This window comes from Nannobrachium achirus (assembly GCF_963921795.1).
Source record: "Nannobrachium achirus genome assembly, chromosome: 16".
NCBI lineage: Eukaryota > Metazoa > Chordata > Actinopteri > Myctophiformes > Myctophidae > Nannobrachium > Nannobrachium achirus.
In genome coordinates, this window is record NC_137823.1 from 30396298 (window position 1) to 30406610 (window position 10313).

Here is a 10313-nt window from a genome sequence, read left to right on the forward strand (position 1 = left end):
AAGCTATCCACCGCAGTGTATTCTTAAAACATAAAAATTAAGTCATAGAACTACAACATTACGTCATTACTCGCGGTGAAGAGCTATCCACCGCGAACCCCGACACATCTCTCTGGGGGCGGCATAGCTCAGGGGTAGAGAAATCGTTATTAGAGCACGAAGGGTTCCCGAAGGGTTCCCAGTTCGAATCCGGGCTCCCCCTGAGTTGATGTCGAAGAGTCCTTGAGCAAGACTCTGAACCCCTAATTGCTCCTGGTGAGTAGGTTGGTGCCTTGCATGGTTTCCTCCGCCACCGGTGTATGAACGTGTGCGTGAATGTAATGCACAATCTATGTATCCTATCACTGCTATGCTGATGACACTCAACTGTTTTTGTCCTTCCCCCCTTCTGCCACCCAGGTGGAAGAGCGCATTGCGGCATGTCTGGCCGACATCTCACAGTGGATGTCAGCCCACCACCTCAAGCTGAACCCGGACAAGACGGAGCTACTCTTCTTCCCAGCTAAGTCTTGCCCTAAGCAAGATCTCACTATTTCCATAGATAATGCATTGGTGACTTCAGTTCCTACTGCTAGAAACCTTGGTGTGGTCCTGGACAGCCAGCTATCATTCAAGGAACACATTGCATCAGTCACCCGGTCCTGTAGGTTCACACTCTATAACATCCGCAAAATCAGACCCTTCCTCACCCAGGAGGCAGCCCAGCTCCTCATTCAGACATCTGTCACATCAAAACTTGACTATTGTAACTCTCTCCTCACTGGTCTCCCGGCATGTGCACTTAAACCTCTCCAACTGATCCAAAATGCCGCGGCACGACTGGTCTTCAACCAGCCTAAGTTCTCACATGTCTCCCCTTCTCCGCAGCCTCCACTGGCTCCCGGTTGCGGCCCGCACTGAATACAAAACACTGATGCTGACCTTCAAAGCAGCCAAAGGTATGGCTCCTCCATACCTCCAAAACCTGATCAACCCCTACACTCCCACCCGTTCACTTAGATCAGCCAACACAGGGATGCTGACAGAACCCTCGCTAAAAACTCCAGGGCAAAAATCCACTCGTCCGAGACAGTTTGCCCTCCTGGCTCCCAAGTTGTGGAATAAACTCCCTGTCGCACTTAGAACAACGGACTCACTCGCTAGCTTTCGCCGTGGACTGATGCACCATTTACCATTTACTTTCAGACAGATCGGCCCTTCACCCCGTTCACTGATTGGTCGATCTAGACCAGTCAGTCACAGTGATAGGACTTCACCATGATTGACTGACTATGATGGCCTCCACTTGTTTTCTCACCTTAGGTGGATTATAAATTTGCGGTGGTAGGCTCTTCACCGCAAACTCTGATAGGGGCTTTAAGGGGAACTGTTTGAAAACACATTGGAAATGCAGACACTTTGCAGCCCTGAGTCTGTCTGCTTGAGGACAGCGCTGTAATTAACATTATACTCCACAGCATGGCAAGGCCACTCAATGCATTTCAAGTAGCTCTGGTTCCACTCTCTTTCTCAGAGCCCCCTTTCACTTTGTTCATGTAAAGATCAAGGGGCTAGCATCCCTCTTGTAAGTTGAGGCCATATAGGATCAAGTCAGAAGAAAAGAAACACCTTGGCACCTTATACACATTCAACAATAGAAGTTCAGTCGCAGACAGTACAAAGACAGGGCCCTTAGCCAATGAGGTGCAATTGGCGGAAAAACTTCAGGGAGTGGTGTTAGCTGGAGTATTGGTTGATGACAGTTAGCACGCGGCAGAATAAAGTCACGTTGGCAAACATAAGAAATGAAGGAAAAACAACAATTTATTTGATCATGTTATTTTTTTTAATTATTTCTTTACGAGCGAGCCCACACTGTTTCGTAGGAACAGTACTTCTAGTTCTTTGTTGTTGTTTTCTTTTATCTTTTAGTGAATTAAATGAAGAATATGAGATATTTGAAGAAAAGAGTTTGACTTCTGTCTGAATGCATTTTGTGCTGTAAGAATAAACTTTGAGAATGCACACAGAGGCTTAACTCTGAGATCAGATGACCAGGCTTCGGCTGTTGGCTCTTATTCTAGTCTAGTAGCCAGCCCATAGAGCCCCATTGTAGACCCGGACATTTTGAGTCCCCTAAAGTTTTATGTTAGAAATGTTGAGTATGGGTCCCCAGCATGTAAAAACCACCGGATGCTAACTTGTATATGTTGAGCAATTTTCATAATCAGCCGCTAGAGTTGGTGTCCCATTAACTTTACATTACAGGAAAAATAAGCAAAAAATTAATCTGCTTTAAGTAGCATATGAGGGGTCTAACTAGGGGTATTTTATGATTCTGAATCCATCGCAAGCATCCGTTTTGCACGAAAAACATTCCTTGGCGAAAAATCGGCCTTGGTTTAGTGATGAAAAGTGCAGAGTCATCACTTTTCACATGTTTCTGGGGTCCGTTTTAGCCCAAGGAATGTTTTTCATGCAAAACGGATGCTTGCAATGGATTCAGAATCATGAAATACCCCTAGTTAGACCCCTCATATGCTACTTAAAGCAGATTAATTTTTTGCTTATTTTTCCTGTAATGTAAAGTTAATGGGACACCAACTCTAGCGGCTGATTATGAAAATTGCTCAACATATACAAGTTAGCATCCGGTGGTTTTTACATGCTGGGGACCCATACTCAACATTTCTAACATAAAACTTTAGGGGACTCAAAATGTCCGGGTTCACATTCTGGCTACTAGACTATTCTGCCTTGTCTAAGGACAAATTATGTTAAATAACCAACATCATGACTGAATTCACCATGAAATAAGCTCTCAATACAAAATGCAACATGATGCAACATAACAGAAACTCTTGTAAACTAAAATTGTCAACATTATGAAATGAGCTACGTTTATACATTTTGAATACTGTGTGACATAAATGATACACAAATAAAATATGTTTCTCCTCAAACTTTATTTGTAAGTGTGTGACTGGTCTTGGCATATGATTACTGTACATCGTCACACCGGTGTGGATCTGCCAACGTAAGCCTGCTGTGGATGACCATGACAATCGGAAATACTCCAGTAAAGTAAAAGTACCTCAGAAATGTTCCTAAGTACAGTATTTGAGTAAATGTACTTAGTTACTTTACACCACTGCATTTGTTGATATTTATGAAAGGTGTCAGGTATAGGTTATATACAGTCCTGCTTCTAGAGGGCATTGGAAACTAGAAAAGGCAGTTCCTGAAACTGTGTGGGCTCACTGAAATGTCTGTAAAATATATTATGATTAGAAAAACGATTTGAGTGGAATGTACCTTTGAAACTACAGCATTTTTAAATGGAATTGAACATATAATTTAAAATAAGAGAATTGCATTTTAGTAGAATTCAGGTAAACAAAGTTTAAATAGAATTAGTATTTGAATGTAACTTTAAAGGTAGCTCTACACCAGGGGTGGGCAACTTTGATGATGGCGAGGGCCACTATATTTCCACCTTCACTTCAGAGGGCCACATTGCATATTGCTACGTCCTACTTCCTACCTACGTCATATCTCATACAAAAGAAGCAAAAATAGCAGATCTACAAGCTCAAAACGCATCGCGCTGCGATGCGTTTTGAGCATGTAGATTGGCTATTTTTGCCTCTTTTGAATTGGAATCCTGATTTTTTTTTTTTTTTTTTTTGGAATCCTGCAAATGTAACATTTTGATTCAATTTCAAACGCATTTAGTTATATACTCATGTTAACTTCATGAACCTAAATACATTGGACATAAAAAAAATACATTTTAATACTACTCTACTAGTCATTAAGCTACTAAAATAGACTGACGGAATTAAAGCAAGTCATGTTTGGAATTACAGCTTAAATCAATAATATATCAGTATTCTGGTATTAACCTGAGGGCCACATTAAGTGAAGGTGGGGGCCGCATGTGGCCCCCGGGCCGCCAGTTGCCCATGTATGCTCTACACTGTACCAACGTCGGTGGCAGTACGTTTTGGAAAGCGCCTGTTGCCGAAAATCTGCTGCTGAATGGGCGGTTGGTACACTGTTGCGTCGGGTCACAAGTTGTAGGTAAGCGTCGAAATCGGACGGCTGGAACAACAAGGATAGCTTGTTGTTGAAAAAGACGTCAAGCCAAAGTATATTTTTAGCACCATATCTGTAGCACCATCTGTCGGTGTCGGCTCTCAGACCTTCCAACCGACTGATCCGACTTAATTTGTGAGTCTGTTTGGTGGAGTCTGTTTATATTTAAATTACAACAAGTTTAAATATAATAAGGTCAAAGGTCAAATGACATGTATCAGTTTCCCCAGTATAAAAATCTGAACTTGAGATTTCATGTTTAATTTAAACTTGTTTAATTGGACATTTGGACTTTTGAAGCCAAAATAAGCTTTCCACACCATTTACAAAATAACTAAAAATACAGTCCAGCCGTAACATTTTGTTAACCTTCCCCCCAAAATGTTCTCTTTTTAGCTCCGCTAATGAGGATGTGTCATGCCATAATTTGAGATAGATATTAATAAAGAGACAGAGGCAGAGGCAAACTAAATAAAAAGAACTAAGAGTGAAAGGAAAGCAAAACAGCCTAGCAGGGAGAGATGGAAAAAGCAGATGCATTATGAATTGTATTGTTTTTAAGGAGTACTGATCTGCGTCCTTTTGGAAATGTAACAAGTTATTAACAAGGCCTGCCAAGCACAGAACAAGGCAGTTTAAGTAGAGACAGAGAGGCAGCGCTCACTGAAGGGAACTGTTTGAAAATGCATTGGATAGGCAAGACACTTCGCAGCCCTGCGTCTGTTTGCTCAAGGACTGATTAACAACACTGCAGGGCCACTTCAATACATTTCAAACAGCTCTACATTTCTGTGTGTGTTTGTGTGTGTGTGTGTATCCTTTTGAAGTATTGTAACGAAAACGTATGGTTATTCCCCGGTTCCCAGTTCTCTGATAACATGATGAGTGAGGTCAGTGACTTCACTATGGAGGCCGTTCCTTGCAATATCCTTAGAAGCACTACAGTATAACACTAATACAGATATTACTCGCTGGCACTCTTGACTCCTGCATCGGGGTGAGCCCTATTTGGCCCCCACCAAACCCAGTAATAATGGTGGTATAAGAGCAGCAACAACACTAGTATATCGTCGTTGTCGGGTGGAAATCTTGTATCTCCAAATTTGTACGTTCTTTCGCAAATCATACAAGGCCGTCGTACAAAGGTAGTGAAAACAGCAGATCTACAAGCACACAACGCCTCGCGGTGCGAGGCATTGTATGCTTGTAGATCGGCTGTTTTCACTAGTTTAAATCGTTTTAAAAATTATAAATGCAAAACGAACGGTTTTGGATCAGATTTTCACCCGACAACGACGATATCTGAACTGTCGCTGGAGTAGCGGGAACGCCACCGTCACCCCCTGCAATACTGTGGCCCTCGGCTTGGTACCCTAGACATGATTCGGCCCTTGGGGAAAACTAATTGGGGAACCCTGCTGTAGGGTGTTCTAGTGAGACACTGGGGCGGAGGTAGCACAGGAGGTAGAGTGGCCACTTGTGTATTTGTTGATAGGTTCCTGGTTCGATCCCTGGCTCCCTCTGTGTTAGTGTCTCAAAAAGTACTGGAAAAAGTACTCAAAATGTTTACTTAAAGTTACTGTATCTAGAAGAAATCCAATCATCAAGCCCTCAGCATTTTTGGAGCGAAATTAATAAGCTAGGACCAAGACGTAAAAAATGTATTCCAATGGAAGTATGGGGAGAAGGGGGAAATCTGATAAGAGAGACTTCACAGGTGTTGGCTAAATGGGAAAAAGATTTTGCTACTTTATTTGAAAATGATGCAATTGGATTTGATGATGGATTTTTTCAGGAAATGTGTCAACTAAAAAACAATTGGGAAAAAGAGATGTTAGAAGCAACATTCCAAGGTAACGAGGACCTTAACAGGGTAATTTCTATGGGGGAAGTGCTAAAAGCTATTGATAAAGCAAAAATAGGTAAAGCTACGGGCATAGAAGATTTACCAAATGAAATTTTAAAATCCCCTAAGCTTGCCCAAATTTTGTTTAATTTGTTTTATAACTGTTTTGAATATAGTAGAATACCTTCAATATGGTTTAAGTCCATTATAAGCCCCATACCAAAATCACCTAAAAATGACCCCAGAATTCCCCTTAATTACAGGGGAATTAGTTTAATGAGCACAGTTTATAAACTTTATTCATCTTTACTAAATGAGAGATTGATGGAATTTCTGGAGAAAGAACAGCTTCTGGTAGAGGAGCAGAATGGCTTTCGTAAAGCCAGGGCCTGTATTGACCACATTTATACAGTATGTACCATAGTAAGGAACAGATTGAACGCACTGCTTACATGTGCAAGTAACTGGTGTAAAAAATGGAGACTTTTGATAAACGAAAAGAAATCTGAAATTATTCATTTTAAAAACCCAGCTATGCGCACAAGTGATTTTCAATTCCAATTTGGGGAATCAAAACTGAATTATACAAAGTACTATAAATATCTAGGCCTCTATTTGGATGAACATATGAATTTTATAAAAGGAACAACTTTATTGACAGAATCAGCAAGTAGAGCACTAGGGGGTGTTATAGCTAAAACAAAGACACTGAGGGATCTTGGTTTCTCTACTTACTCCAAACTATACCAGGCTTGTGTGTGTCCAGTGTTAGATTATGTAGCAGGAGTGTGGGGATTTAAGCAATACCCTAAAAGTGAGGCTGTACATAATAGAGCAATGCGGTACTTCTTGGGAGTACACAAGTTTACACCAACCCTAGCTATCATGGGGGATATGGGATGGGAACCCAATGAGGTACGGTGGAGTATGCACATGGTACGTCTGTGGAATAGAATATTGGGTCTTAACTCTAATAGAATTATAAGGAAGATTTTTGAGTGGGACATCTCGATTAAGGGTGCATGGGCTATGGACATGTATGATATTCTGTTGAGAGCTGGGTATGAAGACCATTATTATAATAAAGAAAACATACAGAGTATGGTGATAAAAGAAATTATTTTTCAAAACGTAAAAGACAAATGGGCACTAGATATATGGTGTAAACCAAAGCTCCGCACATATTGTGAGATAAAACAGGTCTATGGTCCAGAAAACTATGTACTGTATAACCTTTCAAAAAAGAAACGATCCCTATGTGCCCAAATTAGGGCTGGTATACTTGGTCTTCATATCGAGACGGGTAGATATGTAGGCACAGCTGAGGAGGATCGGTTATGTGGTTTGTGTGATCTTAATGAAATTGAAAATGAAATGCATTTTGTTTTCTATTGCCCATTCTATAATTCTATTAGGCAGAGACTCTTTAATAAGGTAGATCCAAATTATGAATTTGTGTGGTGTGATGACTCAGAGAAGCTGAGACGACTGTTTCAATGTGATACTTTTTCTTTTGCTTCGTTTCTGGATAAAGCTTGGTCAATGAGGAGGAGGACCACATACATGTAAACTGCATTGTTTTATTTGAGATTATTTTATTTGTTCATTATGTATTGTTCTCATGTTTATGGTTTTGTTAATTTATAACAATGGTGTAATGTAAACACCGGAAGGACTGTTGATGTCAGTTAACTTTGATATTTAATGTGTCATATAATCCCATATGGGATGGGCCAAATTTTGGCATGACACGGAAATAAATATTTCATTCATTCATTCATTCATTCATTCATTCATTCATAAAGGAGCTATAGTCAACTTTTTTCTTGAAAAACGGATGCTAAAATAAAAATAATGTTTCGAAAATATTTTATAAAAAAATAAGCTTCATATATGTGTTTCTATTCAAAAATGACCACAAAAAGCGTAAAATAATGATAAAATAATCATTTTGGCCATTGTCAGACCGACACTTTGTTTACATTCTAGTCTATAGACTAGGATGTAAACAAAGTGTCGGCCCTACAATGAAAAGTTGACTATAGCTCCTTTAAGTACAATACTGCAATATAAAACTACTCTGTTACAAGTAAAAGTCCGGAATTCAAAATGTACTTGAGTAAAAGTACAAAAGTATTGGCATCAAAATGTACTTAAAGACATTGTAATATAATTTCCCCCCCTACAACATTAACGCCAGGTATTATGATTACAGTACGGATGGAGATCCCTGCTCTGAGTATCTGACATCACTGTGATGTCACCTGTTTAACCCCATATATGGAGATCCCTGCTCTGAGTATCTGACGTCTTGGCCATCTGTCTTGGCCATATGGATTCTGTTAGTGTGATTCTCCTACAGGGCATCGTCTGGGATAAATCCTTTTTATGCCCATATATGGAGATCCTTAACAGAATCCCTTTTATGCCCATATATGGAGATCCCTGCTCTGAGTATCTGACATCACTGTGATGTCACCTGTAAGCCCATATATGGAGATCCCTGCTCTGAGTATCTGACATCTGTGATGTCACAATGATGTGTCAGGGGAACCACAGTGTCAGGCGTTACCCGTCCGGACGGACGTCTACGGACAAGCTGTGCCTGTTCTGATAGTAAACTGCGACCTATGGTCGCAACAAAACAGAAAAAGTACAAAACTATGGCACCACCTCTTTAAAGTACCAAAAGTTAAAGTACTCATTATGCAGAATGTTCCATTTCAAGTTTTTAAATGTATAAATATTTTTTAAATAGCAGCTCTACAAGCCCACAATGCATCACATCGCAACGCATTGTGAGCTTGTAGATCAGCTATTTTCAAATGACCAAAATGTATACAGGGTTGAAGTGGTCAATGTACTGTATGTTTTGTAATAATAATCAAAGTCTACAAAGTAACTAGCAACTAATGTTCTCAAATAAATGTATTGGAGTACATTTATTTGGATCTGAGGTGTAGTGGAATAGAAGTGGGGAAAAAAAGTATTATTGGAAATTGGAAGTACTCAAGTAAAGTAAAAAAATACCTCAAAAGTGTACTTAAGTACAGTACTTTAAATGTCCTTACACCAGTGGTGTTATTTTACACCACTGGTGTCAAAGTGTACTTGAGCAAGACTGAACCCCTTAACTGCTCCGGATGAGCAGGTCTGCCATCAGTGTGTGCATGGACGTGTGTGTGAATGGGTGTGTGAATGTAATGCACATAGTAAATCGCTTTGGATAAAAGGCGCTATATAAATGCACCATTTAATACCACTTACTTACCATTTTATAACGCACTTATATTATCAGAGAACTGGGGTTACGAGAGGAACCATCAAGTGCCCTTACTGGTGCAGGAAATCTCTTCCACAATCCATTGGGAGAGATGTAGCTTCAGGGGCGTCAATTGGGTATGGCAGGGGTATGCAGCTGCCATACCCTGGGTCCAGGGGGTAAAATAAAAGTTACTTTTAAATATAAATCCATGAATGTCTCTTTGTCTATCTGTGCTGGTTATTATGTTGTTGAATTTAAGTAAAATAACAACAAATGCTACATTTAACAAAATGGTCACTTTAACAAGGTATTATAATTATATTCTCCACACTTGTATTCTCCCCATCTTGACAGAATGGTATATTCCCAAGTTCCGCAAGTCAGCTGCACAGGTGCAATTCATTATTGTATATACTAACATGCCAAGTTTAGCTGCACTTGAACAACTGTTCCAGGCTGCCATATCCAGCCCAAGAAACCGTAGAAACAGGGGAAAAAATAAAATGTACTTCTTAAAATAAATGTATCATGCCTGTTGCTAAGGTATGGCAACATGACTGAGGCGAGTGGTTACCTGGTATTTTACACCAGCTGAGGGGCGTAGAGAGACACGAGGCGCAGCCGAGTGTCTCCAACCCTCTCAGCCGGTGTAAAATACAGGTAACCACAAGCCTTGCGTGGCTTATTGCTTTTCTAAAACAGTTATAATAATGCAACATGAAAAATCTAGACATGTACCAATTAAAACTGTTCTATTTCACTAATAATACGCTATAAGGTCTGCTCTGCAAGAAAGTAGTCCCCAGCTACAAGAAAGTAGTTCCCGGCCAGGCTGCAGAAACAACTCAGGTGCAGATAATTGGTGCACTGTGGAACACTGTGGAAAGAAATAACGCACCTGGGTTTGATATAAACCGATTCAAGGTGTGGGTTATAGTCTCATATACCACAGCAACCAGCCAATCAGAATCAAGGAATGAAACTAGCCGTTTTAGAAAGGACTTTAGACAGAGCATATTTATTGGCCTGACACCTGAGGATATGTCAGGGAGGGGAGAGCCAGAAGTGGGTGGTGGAAACTACCCAATCAAGACCAATTTATTTGTCCCCTACTCCTAAAGAGCA